This window comes from Ambystoma mexicanum, chromosome 4p (genome assembly GCF_040938575.1).
Source record: "Ambystoma mexicanum isolate Mex_15411 chromosome 4p, UKY_AmexF1_1, whole genome shotgun sequence".
In the NCBI taxonomy this organism is placed as follows: domain Eukaryota; kingdom Metazoa; phylum Chordata; class Amphibia; order Caudata; family Ambystomatidae; genus Ambystoma; species Ambystoma mexicanum.
The window spans coordinates 704509491-704534546 of NC_090927.1; the positions used below are offsets into that span (position 1 = coordinate 704509491).

Genomic DNA, 25056 nt, shown 5'->3' on the forward strand with positions numbered 1-25056 from the left:
TATATATATATTTTTTTTTTTTTTTTTAATCAAGATTTTAAGTACACTTCCAAGTTCAACGCAACTGCATTGGTATGCCTTTTTCTACAAACGCCAGGTGCTGTGTAGACCTGCAATGACCAGGTAGTAAAATCAATATCAAGTCTACCAACGAATTCCTTTCCTAGCCTGATGTTTCAAACAAGTGGACCACAGAACCTGAATATCAGCAAAAATATAAAACGTCATCTACTCTAATGCATTGAAATATAATATCTTCAATATTTTACACAGCTGCTAAAGAAATGTTTCGTCTTTTATGGTGCCCAATGACAAAGGCGATGCGATACCTATGCAAGTTCCTGAATAAAAAGCCTACTCGTGCAAACAAGCAATCTGCACCGACAAACCCACAGCAAATTGAAATCGGATAGCCCCTTTTCAAATTACAAAAGGGGAGCCAAACATTTCTGCGGCAGCCACGGTTGTTAGATTGTACAATAGCAACTCAAACACACAAATCATGGTTACCTGCCACACAGAACACTATTAGGCATTGCATAAATAACGAACACCAAGTTTCTGCAGTATATCAAGATAGCAGAAAATAAAATGGTGCGAGAAGGCGGAGGCTGCACTGCCTTCTTAGTAGCCAACATCCTAACAAACGCATTGCACACAGATGGCGCTTTGGCTGAACGTTGCAGTTTTAAAGTTCAGGTGTATAGAAACCTCACAGAAATGCAGCTTCAAGGTTGGCACCTGCGTTTTATACATTTGTAAGTGCTTCCCTTTTGAGGTTGAAATTCTGTGAAATAAACAACCCTGGAAGTGTATTTTATATATTTAGGGATGGATTGCATTTGAGCATCAGGTGTTCACCTAACAAGAGTTCTTTCAAATTTTCTTTGGTTAGCAAGTGCTTCCATGTTGGGTGAGCAGTTGTTGCACTCTTGCACCCTTTTCCCTACTTAAGGAGCCCTCCAGCCTCTTTTCCTTTGCAGATGGGGAGCAGGTGTAAGTGGCTCTAGGTCACCTGGCCTAAGCACCGCCCATCTTCTTAGCCCTGCCTCTTCCTTCCTGCTCTTAACTCTTAAATCAAGGGCGCCTCACACACGGGTGTCCGAAGGGCAGTTGAAAAGGGCAATTCCTATTCGGATTCAGGGCCCCAAACCCCTGCTCAGACACCAGGTAAGCATGCACCAACATGTGTTTACACCCTATGTCCGCACAGGCAATCCCCACCCCTCTGGTCCCCTAGTGATGTTCCCTTGTGCCCCCCACCTACTCGCACACAGGTTCCATTTCCTTCCCACTCTCCCCCTCCTTTCCTTATCTATGTCTTAGCTCTTGCACTATCTGAAATGTCGATAGTTAATTTCACATCCTTACTGTTCATGGCCTGGAAGAATGTCATTGTAATTTCCTTTGTTCCCTCCCTTGCCTTGAAGCGCTTTGAAACACATTGTGTATAGGCGCTATATAAATAAACCATCATATCATAGTGAAATCATCTGAAATTCATCATACTGCGCTCATCTCTTTTAGAGCCGCTTGTCGCAATTTCAAAGTTGCTTCAGGGCGCCATGATTTCTTAAAACAACAGTTACAAAACATGAATACGCGCTCTATGGCCAGCACACTCTTCCATGGAAAACAAGTTTAATATTGTACGTGATATTTAAAGTGTCTATATTTCACGTGGCCTGTATCGGCATAACCTGTACTTTTCTGTATTTAGTCCTGAACGTTTCAGGTAAACGCCCTTCTTTTGGATGCATAGAAATGAAATGCTAAAAAAATACAAAACATAACTTGTAAGTAGCACATTAACATTACTGTTAAACTTTTGATTTCGCTTGAATGAGCAGTAGAACAAATGATTTTTTCCAATCAATTTGTAATGTAAAATCATATCTTAACCATACTAGAACAAGGTTATTTCCGTTGTCCGATATGGCTATTACAACGAACATACCATGTATTTCATGTTTTCCATCTCCTTACATGTCTGTATGTGCAGTCTTTTTAAATTATCACGTAATCTGATGTTACAAGGAGCATGCTCTCATTTTGCTGCGTTTCATTATTATATTACAGCCTGGTGTAGTGCTTTTTTTCTTTATTTGATCCCTTTATTATTTTTCCTGAATACCAAAATACCAACCAAGTAGCTGTTATTGGGGACACGACTGAAATGTATGTGGCCCGTTGGGGGCCCCGATTAACCCAAAGGTAGAGACTACTCCACCTCCCAAGATGCCCTGTTTTGCCTGGTATTCGGGCATGGGGGTTTTCCTAGTAAAGTAGGGCGTGCACGTTCAGGGGTCTGAAGAGACTGTATACGGTTTGGGCGGACTCTTGTCACGGCTAAAATTTGTTTACATTTCCATCAGGTGGTGAGGTCTTTCAGATCAGCATGCTCCATGAGCATGTAATCACCCTTATGCCACAACATCCATCCTTCATCACAACGGTGAAACAAATGCAACTTTACCAGAACATAGGTTAATGGAACACCACACAGAACTCCCACACCAGCTCTGCATGTCCCCTTTAAAACACTGAAATCAATTGTATACCAGATAATTGGCCATACTCCTAGGTATGGTCTTTTCCAGTCACTTGGAGTATCTGGACAGCAACAGCATCCCTGTGGTTTCGGAGTCAGCTCCCTTGGTGCCCTCAACATCTGGATCCGGGACAAAGCAACTTGGGGAATTGCTGTTACTTGAGGCGGGGAGTCATTCAAAGGGCTTGATCCCAGGTAACCATACTCTCGGTCATGGTCGGCCTGCAGTTCCCCAGTTGACTGATCATCAATTCTGGTGCCTGTTTGGGGTTCCTTCTAGAGGTCACCATAGAGCCCTTTAAAGCCGTGACAAGCCAGTGCAGGCGCTTAAAAAATAAACTCTGCCCAATCTGTTTGTTGAAACTTTGGAACCCGGAGAGAACTGGTGCAACACAATTCAGCTTCTTTTTAGAGAAAAGTTATCAATATTAAATTTTAAACAAATTGCCTCCAAGTTGGTGGCTGTTGATGCCTCTTCTGACTGGATCTCAAAACGATCACCATCAGATCTCGATCGAGCAGTCACCCAGGTTTGTTCGCTGGACTCCTCCCTCATACCCCCCACCCCATTTAACTTTACCCAGGTCTCCAGTCAGGATATATCTTCTACAATCTTTTCAAACCCACATGTTGCCCCTCTGACCACTGTCCTACAATTATTGTCATACAGGTTTGCACTGAATGTTTGAGCCCAGCAATCACATCACTCAAACTCTCATTTGATAAACGTCACTCTTATATGAAAGAAGCACAACTTTGATTCTCTAGCTTGTTCTAGATATAGACCCATCACCGATGTGTCTTTCCTGCTGAAAGTACTGCATAAAGTCCCCTGCATTCAATGGAGTTAATATGGGGAGGAAGAGAATCTGCTGGGTTACTTCCAGACTGGGTTTCAAGCAACAAGAAGTACTCAACTTGTCCAGATGAATATTAAAGCTGTTCATCATTGATGGGGATTCAGGCCTTATGTTGCTGCACCTTTCTTTAGCGTTTGGCAAACTGGATCATACTAACCTTATCAAGAGCATTAAAAGAGCGGTCCATATATCTGAAAAGTCTGTTCAGTGGCTAGTTTTCTTCATCACCAATAGGACTTCTGGAGTAACACTAGGTCAGTACTATCTCAGCAACTCGAACATTTACTTAAAGCCCTGTATGATCCTTTATGCAATGCAGACCATACTTTCCAGACCAGTCTTTACGCCGAGTAAAGATCACCAGAAAAACATCTCTAAAACACAAAACGTTTTTGACAAAATAAAAAAGGAGATGGCTAGCAACTAGACTGAACTACTACTGTATTCTTCTAAGAACCAGGGAGCATCACTTGCATCTAAATACCTACAATACATCACTTTGGCTTCTTATTACATACATAACAAAAAGTAAAAAGAATCTAGGAGTTAGGTTTCACTCTACCTTGACTCAGGCTCCTTAGATAAATGCTGAGATTAGTTCCACCAACTATTCCATAATGTTGCCTCGAAAATTTGACCTATTCCTCACAGAGCCACATTGTGCTACCATTGTAGTGCCATCAGACTCAAAGCTGGACTAATGAAATACCTTATATACTGGCTTACTTAAACATGTGATTAAAACTCTGCAAGTTATCCAACACTCGGCTGCTCGCATTGTCACTAATACTCCACGTAGTTCCCACATAACCCCCACCTGGAGGAAAATTGCATTGGCTAAAGGCTAGGGTCAGAATTTCAGCTCTGGAATTTAGCTCAAAGCATTTCATGGAAGTTGCCCTCTATTCATTAGTATTGTACATTCAAATATACTGACAATGGAACCTGCTCCCTATAGATATTTGAGGCATCACCAACCTATTGACCTTTCACCAACACAGATCCTCCACCACCACTTGACTCCTTAACTACAGGGCCGTATGTATCTTAAAAGTCAAACGTGGGTGCATTTTGCATTTAGCTTGAAAGTCAAACTTGGTCGTTTTCTGCATTTAGCTTGAAAGTCAAACTTGGGTGTATTTTTGCATTTGCTTGAAAATTAAACTTGGGTGTTTTTTGCATTTAATTTTTGACCATGTATTGTAACTTGCGAGCCCAGTGACTGTTCTTTAAGACTGTGCTTGCTTACTCCTCCCTCTACCTCCCCCCTTCACACTCATGGCGCTGTCTGTTTCTCCACTCTATTCCAACTGCTTCTCTATCAACTATCCATTCCTTCTCACCAAGTCTCGAAAGAAGAAGTTTAAAAAGGATATCTTTGCCTCCAACCCTGGTCTCCCTATTGCCAATACCTGTACCAGTGCCTCTTCCAGACAGACCCTCAACGACATCCTCTTTGTTGTTCCATCGCCGGATCTACGGCCCCCCATATGATCTCTGTGGTTTGTCCGGTCTCCTCCTGGCTTCTTTCGACTCCTCTAGAGTCATCCTTAACATCTACGTAAATGGCACGGTCATGGTCCAAGGTGCCCAGGCCAATCTCCTCCTCTTTGATAGGCGGTTCCCTCGCCTCATCAACTTTCTTTCTTCTCCGGCTGTCCCCTACTCTCATTCCTTGGCTACCTTACCCACTCTTTCCTCCTCTGGCTACCTCCACAACCCTTCTCCAGCGTGCCACTCAACTCTCGCTTTGCTGTCAAACACTCCTCTGACATCTGCCACCTCCTTGAAGAACTTGACCTTGATGTCCTTGCTCTTACAGAGACATGGTTCACAGCCAGCTCTGTCACAAGCTTTGACACTCTCCTCCCTGACGGCTACAAGATCTTCTCCGCACCCAGGTCCACTCGGCCCGGAGGGGGTGTAGCCTTGATCTTTCCAGAGTGGATTCCTACCACTATCATTCCCACTATCATTCCCACTCAGATCTACTCCTCTTTCGAATGCCTCGTCTGCAGGCTCTCAATCTCTCCAAGCCACTATCTTAGTGTTGCTACTCTCTACCGGCCCCCTGGTCAGATCACCTCTTTTCTCAGTGGGATGACCTCTCTTCTGGCCTCAACCACTCAACTCTTCCTTGGTGACCTCAACATTCACCTTGATTCTCCCTGTCCCTCTGCAATACCCCCTCCCTCTCCATCCTCCCCTCTTGCCCAACGCACTCTGCATGTCTCCCTCCCTCTCCCTCCCTCCCTCCCTCCCACCCGCCCTCCCGCCCTCTCCCTTTCCCTCCCTTTCCCTCCCTCTGGAGCTGGCCAACCCTGCTGCAATCTCTACCCCCCTCCCCTTGCCTCTCAGGCACTTTGCAATGCCCTGGCCTCTCACTTTATCTGAAAAACCCAGGACATCTTGTCCACCCTCTCTTCCACTCCCTCCCCTCTCCGTCTGTACTCACTGACCCTCCTCCAGCCATCCCCCCCCCTTCCTCCTTCTCTTCCTTTCCTCTTTTCTCCCCTGATGAGGTCGCTAGACAAGTCTGATCTATGAAAGCCTTGTCAAAACAGGTTCATCCCTGTTCCTTATCAAGGACCACATTGATACCCTTGCTCCGGCCCTTGCCGATTTCTGCAACCACTCCTTTGCCTCAGGATCCTTCCCCTCCCCTCTTAAGCACTCCTGTGTGCATCCTCTCCTCAAGAAACCCACAGCTGATCCCTCTTGTCCGGCCAACTATCGCCCAATTTCCATTACCCCCTTCTTGGGCAAACTCCTTGAAAGGCTGGCAATCTCTCAGCTAATCCTTCATTCTGACTCTGTTGGCTGTCTCCATGACCATCAGTCTGGCTTTAGATCCGGCAGAAGCACGGAAACTGCTCTCCTGAACATCCGTGAAGATCTGCTTTCCAGCCTTGACTCTAGCATTCCCTCTGGTCTCATCCTACTCGATCTCTCCTCTGCCTTCGACACGGTAAGCCATACCATCCTGCTCAACCGTCTCCATGATAACCTGGGCATCACCGATCAGGCTCGGGCCTGGCTGACCTCTTTCCTCTCAGATCGACCATCCCAGGTCCAACTTGGGTCCTTCCGATCATCTATCTTCCTCTCCACCTGTGGTGTTCCCCAGGGGTCTAACCTCTCGCTGTGGCTTTTCAACCAATACCTAGAAACTCTCGCCCGCTGTATTGCGATTTTCTGCTCAAACTTCCAGTGCTACGCAGATGACACAACCTCCTCCACATCTCTCATCACCGATTGCCTAACTGCTATTCATGATTGGTGTGCTGCCAACGATCTCTGTCTGAATGCCAGCAAGACTGAGATCCTCCTCATCGGCACACCATCACCTTCCTTTCCCCTCACTCTCTGGCCGGCCTCCCTTGGCCCTCCTCCTATCCCTACCTGCAAGGCCAAGAACATTGGTGTCACCTTCGATTGCACACTCTCCTTCTCCGAACACATCTGATGTATCATAAAAGTCAAAATTCCTACTGCACCTCCTCACCGGTACTCTTCCTTTCATCTCATTCCCCCAGAAGCTCTGTCTCCCAAGCTCTGGTTCTCTCTAAATTGGACTTTTGCAACAACCTCTTTCTTAATCTACCTACCTCTACTCTCCGTCCTTTGCAACTTATCCAGAACTGGACTGCGATACTCGTCCTTGGCCTCAAGCCCTGGGATCGTATCTCTCCAGCTCTGAAATCTCTTCATTGGCTCCCAGTGGATGTAAGGATGAAATTCAAAACCCTCTGCATTGTCCACAAGGGTTTCTGGGGCCTCGGTCCAACATACCTTCAGCTATCCCTCCGCAAATACCTCCCATCTCGGGCACTCCGCTCCTCTACCTCCCAACTCCCTCAGGGTCAGTCGTTTCTCAAAGAAACAAGCTGGGGTAGATTTCTGTCTTCGGCTGGGGCCTCCCTCTGGAACAGCCTCCCTGCCACTCAAACTTGAGGAGAACCATCTCCGGTTCCGGAAGCACCTCAAGACCTTTCTCTTTGCTTCTGCCTTTGCCCCCCCCCCCGATGACTCTACTCTCCCTCAGCACCATGCACATGGCCACCCTCTTTCCTCTGGGCCCAGGTACCTGCTCCTCTTGCCACCCGCACGCACTACCTGCGGGCCACCCCTTGCACTGGGGTCTGTATCTGTACCCATACAGCCCCCACCTCTTTGTTCTTCCTGCACTTATCAGACCTACCCAGCCTGCTGCCTTAAACCCAGCACTGACACTTTCTGGCTGCACTCCCTCTGTTTGTTGACTTTTTATTTATCAATTTATGTATTATTATTTATGTTTTTTTCCCTCCTTTTGTTCCCCCTTCCATGCACTTCTCCCCCTCTACCATGCACTTGCGCGTTCTCAAGAACAGAACTGCGAGACTTGTCCTTGGCCTCAAGCCCAGGGACCGTATCTCTCCAGGACTGAAATCTCTTCACTGGCTCCCAGTGGCTGCGAGGATTAAGTTCAAAACCCTCTGCATTGTCCACAAGACCTTCTGGGGCCTGGGGCCTAAATACCTTCAACTCTCTCTTCCTAAATATCTTCCTTCACGAGCCCTTCGCTCATCCGTCTCCAACTCCCTCATGGTCAGCCGCTTCTCGAAGCAACGAGCTGGGGGTAGATCTCTCTCCGCAGCAGGGGCCTCCCTCTGGAACAGCCTTCCTGCCTCCCTGAAACTTGAGGAGAACCATCTCCGGTTCCGGAAGCACCTCAAAACCTTCCTCTTCGCTTCTGCCTTTTCTCTCCCTCTCCCCTGCTAAACCTGCTTAACTCCCCACTGAAATTCTGCACTAAACCTGCATCTTGGCCACTCTCAGCGACCTCGGTCCAGGGCCCAGCCACTCTCCACTTGCACTGCCTCCCTGGCTCCCCCTGCACTGTGGGACTGTCACTGTATCCCTACAGCCCCCTTCCTAGCACTTGCTCTGCACTTACCTCGCACTTGCCACCAGCTGGCCCTTTTATTTATTATTTATTATTTATTATTTTATTACGCTACTTACCGTGTACTGCACTTTCCCCCCCACCTCCTCCCCCTGCACGTTCTCCTTTTCCCCCTACCTCTGCACTTGCGCAATCTGAATGACACCTGGCCTAGTAGGATCGTTTGTCTGTCTTCCCCTCGTTTCCCTCCCTCCCTGCCTCGTCGCGCCTTGAAACACTTGTGTATAGGCGCGTTACAAATACCATATCATATCATATCAATGTCACTGGGCCTAGTAAGATGGTTGTTTTTGTTTCTCATCTGTTCCCCTTCCCTTGCCTTGTCGCGCTCTGAAACACTTGTGTATGAGCGCGATAGAAATAAATATCAATACCTCTACCTAACATCACCACACTGATTGTTTCTCCATGCAAAAGCACACTCTTTAAATTCCTGCTACTAGTCGACAAATCCATCCACAGCCTTGGACTTCACTGCCTTGCTGAATGCATCTCCCTGCACTCCCGCTTGCAATCTCTTTGCAACCCATCAGTCCCTTGCTCCCCCTCCCACCCATGCCTCCTCCTGCTTTCACTCCTTTTCCCTACTTACCCCACTCCACTGGAGTGCTCTCCCGATGGCTATCAAATTCATCTCAAAAGTGGAGATTTCAAAGCGAGGCTCAAACTACCTGCTAGCAATACGGAGCCCTCTCCAACCTGCTGCAAACTAACAGCCCAAACCACCTCAAAACTACTCTATGTAATGTGTACCTATGCAAATACTGGCCTCAGGCTCTCAATGTTAAAATTACTGTAATGTCCGCCAGTCCCCGTCCCACATTTCTACTCTGAATTCAAAAGAATAACGTTTTTACGTGAAGGCACCTTAATTGCAGATTGATTGGGTTCTGTCTTTGCCTACGTTATATGTCATTTCTGTTCTAAATGAAAACAATTATGAATACTCAGCGGGCAAAGTATTCATAATTGCCGGTACATTCTTAAGTCTCCCGGGCTCCGGGAGTTATATTTATAAATCGCCTGGACTTCGCTTTTAGTTTCCAGGGCTTTCCCAGCTCAGGGGAAACAGGAAAATAACAGCAAGATGACAGCACAAAGAAGCACTCACCAGCAGCACAGGGTAGGAGGGAGCCTGACAGCATTGTCTGCTCTCACACTGTAATAAGCAAAAGCTACCAGTAGGTGGCTTTTGCTTCATTATTGCCGCAAGAGCAGAGCTTAACACAAGCACAGGAGGCTCATTCATTTCACAAAATGGATGCCTCTTAGTGCTTGAAAATGTTTTACTTTGAGCCTCATTTGCTCAACATTTTACATAGGAACTTTCTTTAAAAATATATTTTGTAGATATTTTTATTATTGCCCATCTTTTGAGTGACTTTGCCTTTAAAACAGACCCTGTACTTCCAATTTAATGCATTATAAAGAATGATCTGCTCATACTAAAGTAAGTCAGGTTTATTCTTTTTGCTGCCCCAAAGAACATGTAAACTGGGTCTGCACCCATGTGGTCATTTGTCTGGCTTTAGCATGGTCGTTGGTTGGAGAGTGCAATCCACATCTCCACTTTCAGGGTTCAAGAAAATAAGGTTTTGTTTTTCAGCACAATTTTGTTCACCAAGTAAGCACAAGCTCATAAAACCGCACTAAGGCTTGGCCAAACCAGCTGACCATGTCAGATGTGGTCTGATGGTGGACATTAAGCATGAATAGGTCTGGTTAGTACTTCTTGCATATTGGGTGATGCCCCACTTCCAGCCACAATCAATGCAGACAAGTACACAGGACCATAATCTGAAGAACAATCAGGTATTCTCAGGAACAGGTTTCAGTGAAACGCTGATGTTGCCATTGGTTGCTGTTCCTCCTACAAGAGATGTCCAAGTCAAGACAAATTAACCCCTCTCCCCCAGTACAAGTACACTTCTTATAATGCAGCAGTACTCAAGATTAGCTAAACTCAGTAACTACGCTACTGTATGCCTGGTAAATCAGGAGTCTGAGCACGTAGAAAGAACCCTCGACCACCAGGGCTAATTCTCAGATATGCAAACAAAATCTTTTTTTTCCTTTAAGGGTTAAAGCATGGAACAGGTTAATATCCAAATAATATTCTCGAAGCATAGATTTTTCAACTTGCTACAGAGGAATTTTATCAAAATGCTTTTCCTCTATGGGATAAGAGGGTGGGACATTAACATTTGTTATCAATCAGCAAGATACACTGTTCCAGTAATAAGAACGGGTCAGATGTCTCCTTCTTAGTGATGCATTTTCTAACATGGTGAGGTCACTTGTGTGCTGATCCTTCTCCAGTCGTATCCTCTGCTAACTCATTGGTCAGTCAAACATAATTTATCCTCCAGATCTTGATAAAGTTTACAATGTTTCTTTCAAAAGGACCACTGCAGGGTAGACATATACATCCTCGCCTTGTCTACAAGAACGAATAATCATTCCTGACAAATGGGTTCGGCAAGGTGTGTGCGTTTATCCCAGGTGAACGCATGGTCGGATTCCAAGATGGGCTCCCTGACTGGTGTCCCACCTTCGTAGTGGTAGAAGTTATTTTTCCAATATGGACCATGTCAAGAGGGAAGTGGGAGACCAACCACAGAGATTCTCATAGCATAACCTACCCTGCCCCAGAGGTAGGGTGTGGGAGTTGAGGGCCCGTTTGAAATACGTACCACCATCGATCACCCCATGCCTGCACCAGTTTTATTTCAGTTTGCCTTCCAGGACTTCAAGCATCAAGAGCCTTGGAAGTGGAACAGCCAGCAAGCAACCAGATTAAGACAACAAAGAGCAGACATGACAGGGCAAACCGTGCAGTAGCCTAACCAAGCCAAGATATTGCACAAGTCGCACCAGCACAGCTCTATATCCATGTCCACACGCTGAACCACAGAGACAGTGTACTCACCTATGAGGGTGCCCCCCTGACCCTCCCCCCCCAAAGTGGTCCTCGCAAAATGGTATTTCAAACCATCCAGAAAGCCTTCCCCCGCACCCACACTAGGGCATTAACTACAGCGAGCCACCAAGGCCTAAAACCAGTATACACACACACAAGAAAGGGGTGGGGCTTACAAACCATTTGTGTGTTTTCTTGCCTGAAACACCTACCCTGAGAAAGAGACAAGGAGTGGTTACTGCAGTAAAGCAATGGAGTGAGTGAGCCAAAGGAGGGGCAACTTGGATTGGGGAGGATAATAGGGGACACAGGAAACAAAGGTTTTCATTATTCAAGTGCTGTCAAGGGAGAAGGTGGAGGACCAAGACAACATTTTACCAAGGGCATCAACCTTGAAATGTACATGGCGTTTTTCTGTAGGTCAACATTGTCATTTATGAATGACAACAGTTGAATTCATATCTCAAATTCATTCCAAGAGCGTTCGGTCCATGACCACGCCTCTCCAAACTCACTTACGGCTATACCCTGGGCAAGGTTTATTGCATACTTGCAAACATCAACCTGTATACAGTCATGGAGCCTCACTCAATATGCAGACCAGTCATAAGGTGCACTTTCATACTGTTTCCACTAGCACTCGAGTACTGTATACCTGATGAGTTCGGCAGAGGTATACAGTATACTGCTTCTTTAGCATCTTTTATTATGGACTGTAACAAGACATGGGTGGACGCGAGGAAGTATCCAATTACATATGGTAATCCTTATAACTTCGAGTCACCAGTCTCTCAGTCCTTACGGCCCTCTCTCCTCTCCTTCCTAAATTCTTCTGCCTTGTTGTCTAGTGACAGTAAAACACAGGGCGAGGACAAGAGGGGGCGGGGCTTTATACTCATCCTCTGAGGGAGTAGGGGAAAATTCCATACATTGTTGGCAACTTCATTGGTTTCTGTATGTGAAGGAAGGAGTCTTCCGTTTAGTAATGACTGTGATGAGACGGGTGGACTAGGAGTAATGAGGATTACCATATGCAACGGGACACGGACACACACACACACACACACACACACACACACACCCACCCCCCCTCATCCCTCCCCTCAAGTAAGTGGATTTTCAAAAGGTATCGTTCCAGTGCCATTTGTTCATAAAGTGTGCATGCACAGGAACAGTTTCAGAAGATAACAGCATGATTACCTCCAACATTCACAATTCGAAAAAAAAATGGTGTCAATTCCTTATAATAAAATTAGAAATGTCTGTGTTTGCCGTTCTTTCAAAGTGGTTTTTAATAATTTAACATAGAAAAATGCTTAACTGTTCTTTTTTAAGCATCAGAGTAACGCTTCAAGTGGGACAAAAAGGAGTGTGTCTAGGGTCCATGCAGCAGGCCTTTAAATTCGTACCTGCCACCAGACATTGGCCAGTGAGGATGGACTATTGGCAAGTAAGAAATTGTGTGCTGTGTGCGTGTGTAGCATGTAGCTGGCAAGGGGCTTTTTATGCCCATCTCGTAGCTAGCAACTTGAAGTGTTGACCCCTGCACTCAATACGGCCTTCGAGTAAGTCATGAGTCTTTAAACAAATAACATTGCAAGTTGCTAAGCGGTGCTGCCAATTTTAACACCTAGAATACTCAAATGACACAGACAAAAAGGTTTCATCCAGGGTTTACTGGATCACCCGTTTGCAAGTCGCCAGCAAACACATGCTTGGTTAAAAGTGTGAGCAGTGCTTTAAGCGGGATAAAAAAAGAAATGTGTGAGGACGGTTGGTCTCTAAAGGGCGCCATTAAAGTTAGTCAACATCCATCAAAGCTTCTAGAAGATGGTGGAGTTTGGGGGTCTTAGCAGCTATCGGAAATATGGCACAGCGAGATAGTGATTTGCCAAGTATCACATAATTTGGCCAAGTGGGGAACCGGACATTATGTTGATAGTCAGCAGTAAATACCGGGCACGTTTTTTATATAGCACTTAATGGTCACTGATTTGTGCACTCTAATTTGTCATGCAAGCGGAGAGAGGCACAAAAGATAACAGATTTTCACAGAATCATAAGATTTTAGTGAGGAGGAAGCCACATTTGGAACCCATCCCTTGGCCCGGATTCAAATTCCAGATCTCTACCAGATTCACACAAAATGGGTTGCCACAGTCGGAGCAAGCAAACGTGATGACAGCTCTTCCACCCACATTTTCTTTTTATTGTTTGGCAAAAATTACCTTTAACAAACAGAAAAAACATCTGAAAACACCTTAATTACATAATTATCTATATTACAGAAAAAGAAAACATCTTGATTAATACCTACTTGCAGTACCATACATTCAATAACAATTCTTAAACAATGTATATCCTTTTTTAAAGATAATGAAAGCCCATAAAAACACACATTTCAGCATACAAAAAAATCCCATGCAAAGAAATAATGAAGCGCCGACATTGACACCATCTTTTAGGTGCAAGCAGTTTAAAATAAACCTACCACAGCCAACACGGTTGACGTGGTTCTACCAGCCAAACACTCATTCGACAAATTCTCTCTGCCGACAGCAGTTTGGATATTATTACATTTTCTAAAATAGAGTGTATGCTTTCTCGTTAATGCAAGGAACATAATCAATACATGTTTGAGAGCCTCAACCGGATCCAGGAGAGCACAGTATCTGCAGTTACGAGATTCTGCTGGACAATAAGCATATCCTATTATTTGCCGCTTGGTTTAACAAATTCCAGCAACATTTCAAAAAGGACCTCCTAACTCGACGACACGGATAGATTGATAAGTAAAGGGCTAACATTCCACACTTTCTATGGTCCATAACTGGAATGTCTAGAGATTTCAAGCTGTGCAGTCTATCCAAAATGTTGATCCAGTCATGTTGATACAAGGTTAACTTGACTTTTACTGGATTCATTATCAAATCATCTATTGTCAATTCCATTTCCCTCAACAAGTTTGCACAATAACTGTCAAGGTTGCAATTTTCTGTCTCTGATCATATTGGCCAAATCCAAATATAGAGACTCAGGGACAGTACTAATTATGTTCCTATACGAATTTAGGAGTCTCCAATTGGCTCTACTAGTTAGGGAATTGATTCCAAGTTCATATTGGATTGTCACCAACGGCACTGAGGCCTGGATGTTAAGTACACAACAGCAATAATTGCCCTCCAATTTGGGTAACATTTCCCACACCCAGAAAAAGTAGATCCCAATCCCCTATCAAATCTTTGGGATGATATGTCCCGTCAAAAAAAATTTAAAACAGGAATTATAAATAAAAAAAAGAAGAAAAATCTACCAAATCGGGCATTTATCGGATCGTTTGGTTAGCTAATGCAGAGACCTGTGCACACAACCAATCTCCAATATGAGATTTGTGTTTACAGAGGATAGGGAAGCAGAGGTAGATGAAGCTATCAACTTTTCCCATTGGTTCATTTTAGACAGACCATTTAAAAGTGGACAGAATGCTTTTTTTAAAGTGCAGTGCATAACTTTTGTTTTACTGGAATTAAGTTTTAGGGAGTGAGCAATTACAATTGTTAAAAGTCATTTGAGGCCGATCTCAGTACAATCTCATATTAAAAAGTCATAGCCATAACTCAACCACATGACTTTCAAGGTGTCAAGTTTAGGCGAGACTAAAGCTATCGGTGTAAGCCTCCTATATCTGACATATATAAATTAAAAAGACAGTGGGGAAGAACACACCCCAGTCTGACACCCCTGGAAGTTGGTATCTTGGTGGACAAGCCACCTTCAGCAGTTAACCTAACCTGAACAACGGTTTGCTCATGGAGATTGAGCATTGCAGTAGTCCTTCGGACATGCCCTATTTGCACAACTTTGTCCAAAGTAAATTTCGGTCTAGCGCATCAAAGGCGGTCGATAGTGGCAATAAAGATAGAGTTATGTCACCTTGCCCAGGCTAAAGATTGAATACACTTCAATACCATGCCATTTAAGGTGGTATTCATTTTCCTGTGAAAACCTTTCTGCCACTCTTAGTCGTCCAGAGTCAGCTGCCCATGACTCTAGATGACCAAGAATCAGTAAGGTAAAGACTTTACTGTCTGCATCCAATATGGATATATGTCAGTAATTTTTCAGGTCACACCTTGTGCCCTTTTCATAAATTGGAACCAAGTGTGCTACCCGCCATGATTCTTTGAATTGGTGACATACCAATACCTACTCAAATAAAATTGATAAAATAATCAGATTTGCACTTTTAATCAATGTATTTCATCGTTTGTTGCGGCTGGAACTCAGGAAAAACGAATCTTTGCAAGAATTCCCTCTACCGCCTCCTGATTCATAGGAATATGGTATGAGTCGTCATCGAATTGCTGTCTTTCTTCCAGAACACGCTTGACTAATGAGATTCAGATGCCAGATTGGTTTGGGCGTTGGGTTGCATAGTGACATCATTAATAATGCTCCAAAAAGCAGAGGAATTTTTGTTTTTCAACATTACCAACATGTTCTCTGCATTTTTTGGTACAACAATATCCTATGGCTCGTCAGCTAATTTTTACAATAGGTCTTCGCTTTCTTGATTTCAGTTACAGTAGTTGACAAAATCAGCTTTTTGCTACCTTTTAATGCTCTAATTTTATTTCTCATGTAGCATTTTCTGTCAGTCACCTCTTGGTTGAATGCATGGATGTGTTTATGCATAGTCCTATTATTCATAGGGGAATGACACAGAATGGACCCTACAAATTAATCCAAAAAAAGTTCAAATGCATCAACTGAAACGGTGTCTATTTTCCACTTTAAACAAAGAGTCACCCAAACAGAAACCAACAGCATCGTTAACCCATTTGATATTTCGAGGGTTCCACAAAACGTTACTGCCCGCAGGGTTGACCGAGAGGTCACTGGGCCCATCTAGGATGGCACACGCATCTCCACGATCAAAATACAATGGTCACTTAAAAGCGGTCGGATGTTCAAGAAACACCCAACTTGCCGAAAATATACAATTTATAGAGAGAACTCAGTGTCGTTACTCCATGTGTAGTTATGGGCAATATCGCAAGGGACGGAGCCGTTGAACATTTTGAGCCTTAAACTGTGGATGGCTTGTTTACCAACCCCAGGCTACACTTATCCAACATGGGGATAACAGTTGCCTCCAGATCAAAGTCTATACAATGGGCATTCAAATCACCCAATACAATTGGAAAGCCATCTCTGACTTTGTTGCACCAGCCATTTACAAAGGTGGTTAGTTTGTCCAAAGCTACGTCTAACTCTGCGATCCCCTTGTGCATTGTACACGTTTATAAACAAAACAAATAAAACAAGCTTTAGCGTACCTTCTTACACCAGGACAAGAGCAGCTAAAAAGACCCCAGACACCTCGGTTACACTTAAAATTAGTAACCCTGGGCATTATTTAAGGTATGTATTGAAAGATAAAAACCCACACTCCATGTAGGCAATGAACTGACTTTATTGATAAGATTTACAGCATAAACCTCCCAGCATATTCAACAGTGCCTTGATCTCCAACTGACTGCCCCTCTGAACCATAACATTCTATCTGCACTTGTGCTGGCCACATTCCAGATCCTAGTTCCACATTTCAACATGTATACACCGACACCCGACCCCCTACCACCCCCACCTCTGAGGTATGGCTCAGACACCTTTCTGAGCTGCTTGGAAATGGGACACATAGCTGTCAAACTAGGGTTTTTCTGTTAGCCAAATTTCTTGAAGACAAATGAGATGCCATGTTTTAAATACATTTCCTAGTCACAGCAGTTGGTTAAGAAATTATGATGACCCCTTGGAATTCCAGGCCAAAAATAAAAATGGGTTAAATTTGACCTTTGGGGCTACGACTGGTCTCCTCTTTTCAGATTACAGAAAGGTGCAGTTAGCCACGACCAGTCTTGATTTTAGCCCACATTAACAGAATTACTCTTTGCCAAACAAACCCCTCTCCCCATATTTCCTCTACAATCTGCGGAGACCAAAATCTTGCTTGGCAGAGGGGGCAGACGCCTTGCTAGATTCTATATGTCTGTTACCCATATCAGAGTACATAGAGACGTTGAAGACTAGTTGCCTCTGGGAGTGTCCTTCTTTCAGAATGAGGTCAATAACTTTAAAGTCTATGTACATGACAGCGTGGTCTGTTCGGTGCAAATCAAAGTCCACTCGATTAATGTCCAATGAGGACAATACCCCGCGATTAGGAACCTCACTCATGAGGTGCATGATGTTTCATCTATTCAATAAAATGTCACAGTTCTTGATGAGCAGGACCTACAAATAGTTCCTAGGTATCCAGCATCAAACACAACAGCGATCAGTAGCTACCTCTGAAGAACAAAGAGCACTAATTCATCAATGTATTAGTGCTGCAAAGCAAACTGCCACATGTGATGCAAATTACATTGTATTCATTACATATGAACAGCGAGGCTTGAAATTACTTCTAAAAGGTTCCTGATGTAGCTTTAAATAAATCCCTTTGGACAAATTCTGAAACGCACACAGTTAGGTTTCATGTCACAATGGCAAAACGTAGGCTCAGTATCACCTGGTAGCAGTTAGTGTCAAGATAAGCAGGCTCTTCTATGCAAGAAACTAAAGCTAAGTAGCTCCCACTAATTTTGATCCAAGACCAAACCTAAACTGATTTACAAGGCCACGCTAATCTTAGTAAAAGGAAAGCCAATGCTGCTGTGTGGTATGCAGTGCAGGTCCAACAGTGATAATAGGATTGTGCGAGACCATGCCACAGTCTACCTTCTTGTTTGCAATCAATGATTAAGGTGAAGAGTTTCTTACAGAGATGCTGCTTAGGTTTAGGAACTGGTCCGCAGTCTTTCACCCCTAAAACTACCAGCAAGGGATAAGGGTCAACATTCGGTCTTGCTAAATACGCCAAGCCGGCCACCCTTTCATTTCAGCTTCGGGGATAGAGCACTAGGTGTTTCAAAAGTAGGATTAATGGAGTAGATTGTGAATTAGAACAAAGCACTTCCCATATGCATCAGCCAAGCACAACACGCTCCCAAACGTGCCAACATTCAACTGTCTGCTACGTTGCCTCATGCAGTACCAGTCTTTTCACCATCTAACAGCCACTGAAATTCACTCACCGTAGTGGCGAACACTATCAGGAGCTGCTTTCCATTAAGAATTGTATTTGTAGCGGTGAACATGCATACACATTTATTAAAGGAAAATTCAAGTAAGTGCCTCGCACAACACACACAGCAATGCATTCCTTAGAAAGACAGCCTCACTCTAGATTTCTTCAGAAATGCTGCGCGTGTACCCTATCCAAACAAAGCTGTTTGCAGACCAAACGCGGGTACCAGCAAATCCTAATTGACCGGGGCTTCTTGTTGGTAGTCTCGGGACGCAACATTGTATTTTTAGTCAACGAGTTCTAGAAGAATGTTCAAAGGAAACGAGTTCCATTTAATAACTTGAGGTTTACGCACATAATAACTAGCCAAGAAAACCCTACAACGACAGGACATGAACAAACTCCTGTACACTTCCAGGCAACACAACACCTACTTAAACACTTCAAAATAAAACTTGCTACGGCGCTACCCGACTGCAATAAGGATTTTGCAACAAGTTTTTTTCTTTTTACCAAAGGTCTTGGCTATTCGACGAATGTATTTGTTGCAGAATCCTTATGGTTCTATGGTAAAAGCTCCCAATCAAGTCAATGTAAGAATGCTCAGCTTCAGATACTTTTGGTATGCAAACTCATGATTAACTTTTCATCTAAAAGGGTGGGCAAGACTCGATAAAACTATGTTTAACTGTGTTCCATTTGCTCTGCAACGACAGAGTTAAAGTTGATACTTACATGTTCACAGCAAGAAAGTGAGCCCTTTACAAGCATATGGGAGCAGTTGGAATGGAATACATATTTAACCAGATGCTTAAGTGCTCCTCAAGTACAGAGCCCGTTCATGTACGCCCCCCCCCGAACCCCTGTCACACAGTCTTTTCCCACAAGACCAAGTAGTAAAGCAGACAGATATTATAGATATATTATCACCTCGACTTCCGCAAGGCCCTCAAGACCTGGTTTCTTTCTCCACCCACCCCCCTCCACAGCCTTCCCCCACCAATCGCGCCCTAACAATCCATTGCTACACTTCAGGTTACTTAACGGCCTGTCTGATAGGCCGAGGCAGGCAGCAATGAAACCTTCATAAATTGTACTGAACGATGGAGAGAATAAAATACAGCATACCAAATGACCGAAACCAGCCAGCACACACAGGTACGTATTGCACTCCATATGGAGTGAAGATAGCAGCTATCGTACATGGTTTTTAAGACATTGCACAACACCTCTGCCATACGAATGCAGCTATGTCCCATTAGAAACATTCAGTCCAGCTGGACACACAGTCTCCTGCACTCGCATAGTCTCCAGAGTACCTCACAGAAGCAATCCGGAATTGTACGATAGGACCGAAAAAAAAGGTCGGTCTGTACAAAAAGTCAGAAAATGTAGACCACCAAAGGGCCGAACCTTTGGTGGCATGCATTGTGGGGAAGTAAAAAAAAAAAAAGAATAAAAAAATAAATTAAAAAAAAGGTGCTGCTGGGGTGTCCCCCGCAACACCCCGCTCACTATACTGTGTGGTATAGTAGTGAGCAGGGTGTTGCAGGCGACAGCCCCGCAGCACATCGAGAAATAAATAAAATTTAAAAAAAGGGGAAAAGCACCCTGCAGCGCCGGTTACCCATCACGGAAGTGAAATGGAACTGGAGCCGCAGGGACACAGCGTGAAGAAAAGTTAAGTAGGGTTTGTTTATGTTGAGGGTCTGGGGGGGGGGGTGTCCTGGGTGTGGGTATGTAGTGATTTTAAGTGTTTGTTCGCATGGGAAATGTATGAACCTTTGGTGGTGCATACACTTCCCATGCCCGTCACGGAAAAATCACGCAGATCCCACCCATCCACATGCCAGCGCGACGAGAGTAGCCAACAGGGACTTGGCCACTCCTACCCACCTTTGTATTGGCTAAAATGCACATGCATTCTAATCTCCTTTGATGAATTTCCCATATCTTGGACTGTCAGTGCCCCGAGGGTGTACATAAACAAGTCTTAGAGGGCATATAATAGGAAAAGGCATTATACAAATCACAAATTACATATTCTGCAATGGCTCCTGCTCCACATTTGGAAAATATCTTGCTGATAAACACAGCAGAGGAAGGAAGCAGAAGCAACTACATGGAGGAAAATCCAACCCTTTCCGAAGTGTGAATTTGTTCATGCTTTCCTCAAATAAGACGACATAGCCTACCAATTCCATCTGGTAACTATCAGTAGCTGGTAGCTTGCAATGCCACAATCTGGTGTGGTATTGCTATGGTGTGAGCATTGAAAGTAAGATGAACCATCATTTAATTTCCCCAGTTAAAAGGAAATATGGGTGTTAGTGTTTTAATAGGCATGATCACCCAATTAGACTTCCGTCAACCTTCTACCAAACAGCCCCTCATACAGATCCCCATTCAGCTGCGATGCTGGTTGGTCTTCTGTAACGCTTGCTCTTTTATTACATTTGATCTTTTAATTGAAAGGTCTTGTTATCAACATCTCATACTTCATCCATAATAATAGATGCCCTTTGGGCAAACTGTGTCCTCACCAAATCAATCAATAACCTAATCACAAATGTTCCTGTTCGAGGCACCTCCAGATCTACTTCCTGCCATAACCTCCTACGTCAATGTATATGTGTAAATACACATGCAACCGGAGCACAGTAAATCCAAAAGGTCACACTCTGGGAACAAGAAAGGCAAAACTAATCTACGAGGATGCCGGATTATTTCAATCAACCACTCAGATAAACAAAAAAAAGAATGAAAAGAGAAAGAAAAATCAGAAACCAACAAGAAATTAAACAGTATCGACAGGAAAGGGAAACTTCCGCTCATACTTGGTGGCTAATAAATTATTACTCATTATTGAATAATTATTAGCAAAACGTGCTAATGTACTGGAGAGCAGTATGTTGCAGGCCTGACAACAGCCTCAAATGTGACGGCCTGCAGAGTGGAGATGAGATACACATTGCACACTTCCCTCAAGAGTTGTGTGTGTAATGTGTACCAAGACCTGCTCTTCCACTTCAAAGCTAAGAGTAGCGATATATTCTCCCTCTTTAGCAGAATGAGTCAGTGGACGCCAGTGAAGACACATTTAGAGAGAAGCATGCGAGGAGACCAGGACCAGAGCTCTCCCCTCCCTTGAATGGATACTGTTGGGTCAGCAAGGAACCCGTGCTGGCTCGACAGGGAAAGCCAACATTGTGGTTAAAGCATTACAAATGGTATGGCTGAAAGGCTTTGAATAAATCACAACCACCATCATTGGTCTTGGCTGCCTTACAAGGCAATTTTAGCCTGTCTGCCCATTATAGAAGGGGGGCATAAAGTTGAACAACAGTAGTCTTGGCCCTGCCATAATGTTTGTTATGTAATATTGCCTAGAGCAAAGCTAGTGTTTATGATTCACTTAAAACCCATCACTTTTAGTTTTGGTAGAGACGGTCTTGAAAAAAATAAAAAGTCTAGTATGTATATTGCCAACAAAGCACATGCCAGTGATGTCACTACCCACTACATCACCAGTGCGCCATAAGGTTCGGCTCCCTCCCCTGGTAAAATCAAAAGGTGGGCACCACTGACTCCTGATACTGAAATTATTGCTCAACTGGAAGGTTGCAGGTTTGACTAGAGTATACAGTGATATAATTTTAACGCATTGATCAAGTGCTGGGTACTGAACTGCAGAGCAACTATGGAGAAGGCGAAGGCAACACTCAAGTAACATCTGTGCTGAACGGCATTTAAGCAGGACCGATTCTTGGAATTCCTCAGCTTAGGCAAAATCCGTGTCTCGCAATTACCCCATCCCAGTGAAATGCAAAAAAAAAAAGAAAAAAGGAAACTTTTGTTTCCATTAATACAAAAGTATGTTGGTTCTATTGTTTGTAAAGGTTAAAAAAAAAGTGTTTATCTTAAAGGGGAAGCTTCTGAGCAGCCAACAAGATGACTATACAAAAAGATGACCATCTAACAAGCTCGCTCTGGGAGGTAGAACAGAAAAAGACAGTACCAAGTCGAAATATAGCTTTATATTTTGACCGATACAAAAAAAGATTGATTTAGAAAGACCACTCTGTGACCGTACAGGGACTGACAGCACAACAGGATACGGATGCGCCGTCGGGGAGACTCGGTAAGTGTTTGTGTGCGTGTTGGTGTGTTTTTGGGTGAGGGGAGTTCTTGGGTGGAGAGGGAGACAGCGAGGGCTATGGAGGGAGGGGTTGGTGGGTGCAACCCCCCCCCCATTTTGAGCACATCCCACCCAAGAGGGTGGGGGTAGGGGACAAGGATATGTGATGTTTTTGCGGGCTGCCTAAAATCGTCCCAAAAAATAAATAAATAAATCTTCTTGTTAGACGATCTGTAAAAAGCAAAAATATGACATAGAACCGAGAAAACATTACATCAGGTCAAATATATTCTGCTAGGATCCTTGTTGAAGTCTCTTTTGCACATAGAGGAGTATCAGAAGAGGATTATACCTGCCTGAAGGTTCTCCACGAACAAGAGTCAGCTGCAATTTTAGGTTTCGAAATTGCTGGGTGCTATTTGGCACCTGCTTCTAGCTTTGAAGAGCTTGGTTAGCTTGACACCAACAAGAGCGACCTCTGGCTCCTGCAACCAATTGGTGCCATATAAAAATACCTATGTGGCATTAACTTTCTCTCCTTGGGAATGTATATAAGAAACATTGAAGACATCTAGAAGACATTTAAAGCATCATGGATAGTATATAATGGACAAAAAGAAAGTTTGAGGTTCACATAAAGGTTAGATTTGCAGCATGCCGTGTACTGCCTCCTGGTTCTCTAGGGTTAGTTCCTCCCTACTAGGCAATGCCCGATAAGATTTCATGAGCGGGAGTTAAAACCAGCTCTTAATTTTGACCCCCGAATTTCATCCAGTGAGAGCAGTTGAATCTGCTCCCACCCTTTAGTTTAGTGTGTTTATTTGTAAAGCGCGGCCAAACCCTTGAATAACTGGGCGCTAAAAACTTGCAGATCAACCGTAGTTACATATTGTTGCACATACAGAATATAATATATTACAGTAAATGGTACCATCGACCCTAGTTACAGAGTGGTCCAAGGTGAGGTACAGTGGGTCGTGGCATGACCAAGTTACAGTTTGAGTTGACACTGTCATAACGTATATTTAAGGGACTAAGACTAGAGTAGCTTACAAAGAGGTTAAATAAGGTGATGGCCACCTTGGGTAGTGCCGTAACCTTTCTATTGTTGGGCAAAGAACAATCAGTCTCTAAACGACCAAAATGAGGTGTCTTCTCTAATCGTTATTGGTAGTGCGTTCCAGTTTTTAGCTGCCAATACTGGGATGCTAGCTCCCCCAGCAGTTTTCAGGTTGAACTTCGGTATGCCGAGTTGGTGAAAGTAGGGTGATCTGGTAGGTCTGATGGAGTTCTGTCTCGTGAATTTGTCTGAAAGGTATTGTGGGGCTGTTAAGTGTAGGCATTTGTGTGTGATGACTAGCGCCCGGAGTTTAATTCTATCGCGGATGTGGTGCCAGTGGGATTCCTTTCTGAGTGTGGAGATGTGGGCCTTCCGAGGGAGATTGAGAGAGCAGCAGAGGGCATTGTTTTGAAGAATCTGCAGTCTGTTCAGGTTTTGGTTACCAAGGAAAAGAGTGTTGCAATAATCTAATTTAGATAGTATGAGGGCTCTAGCCAATGTGAGGCAGCTGTTGGTGGATAGAAATGGTTTGCAGGCATTTATGAGTTTATTGTTATCGGCTGTTGCTGAGATGGTGGCGTTGATTTGCTTTTTAAGGGAGATAGTGGAGTCAAGGTACACCCCTAGTGTTTTTACTTCCTTCGACACTTTTATGATGTTGCCATCAATGGTGAAGGAGTGGTACCTGGGGTCCAATTTCTTCAGACGCGCCTGTGAGCCGACAATAAGCAGTTCCGTTTTTGTCGTCGTTTAAGCAAAGGCTGTGGGTGGCCATCCAAGCTTGTATTTCTAGGTAGATCTCGTTCAGTTTAGCAACATCCTCGTCGTAGCTCCCCGTGAGGGCGATGAGGACCTGGGTGTCATCAGCATAGTTGGTGTATGTGACGCCCAAGTCATCAACGTGATCGAAGAGGAGCTTGGTGACGATGTTGTAAAGTGTAGGGGAGATACAAGAACCTTGGGGAACGCCACATTGGATTGGGACAGGGTCTGCAGAGGCGCCGCCCGAGGGGGCAAAGACCCTTTTTGTTCGACGAGGAGAGGTGTTCGGTGAGAATTTGGTGGTCGAGTAGGTCGAAGGCTGCAGACAAATCCAACAAGAGCAGAATGGCCAGCTTGCCCTTGTCTTTGGCTTCATCCATTTGGATTTTTAGATCCAGGAGAGCTGTTTCAGTCCCGTTCCTTGGTCTAAAGCCGGATTGTCGCAGTCCTAGAAAGTTGTTGTCTTCCAAATGTTTTTGGATTTGGAGGTATGCTACTCTGTCTAGAATTTTTAGGAGGAAGGGGACTGTGGTGATAAGTCTATAATTAGTGGGAGTGTTGGGGTCTAGGTTGGGTTTTTTGAGCAGGGGTAGGACCCAAGCCTCTTTAAGGTTGTTGGGGACTGTTGCGTTTTTGAACGAGGCGTTAATCAGTGAGGTGATGAAGGGGGCAAGGTCTCTGACTC

At 44.2% G+C, this 25056-nt stretch overlaps 1 protein-coding gene across 1 annotated transcript in view; it reads right to left on the reverse strand.

The window, feature by feature from the left end:
- TMEM30A (transmembrane protein 30A) overlaps positions 1–25056 on the reverse strand; it is a 284456-nt gene that overhangs the window by 238556 nt on the left and 20844 nt on the right. The window lies entirely within an intron of this gene.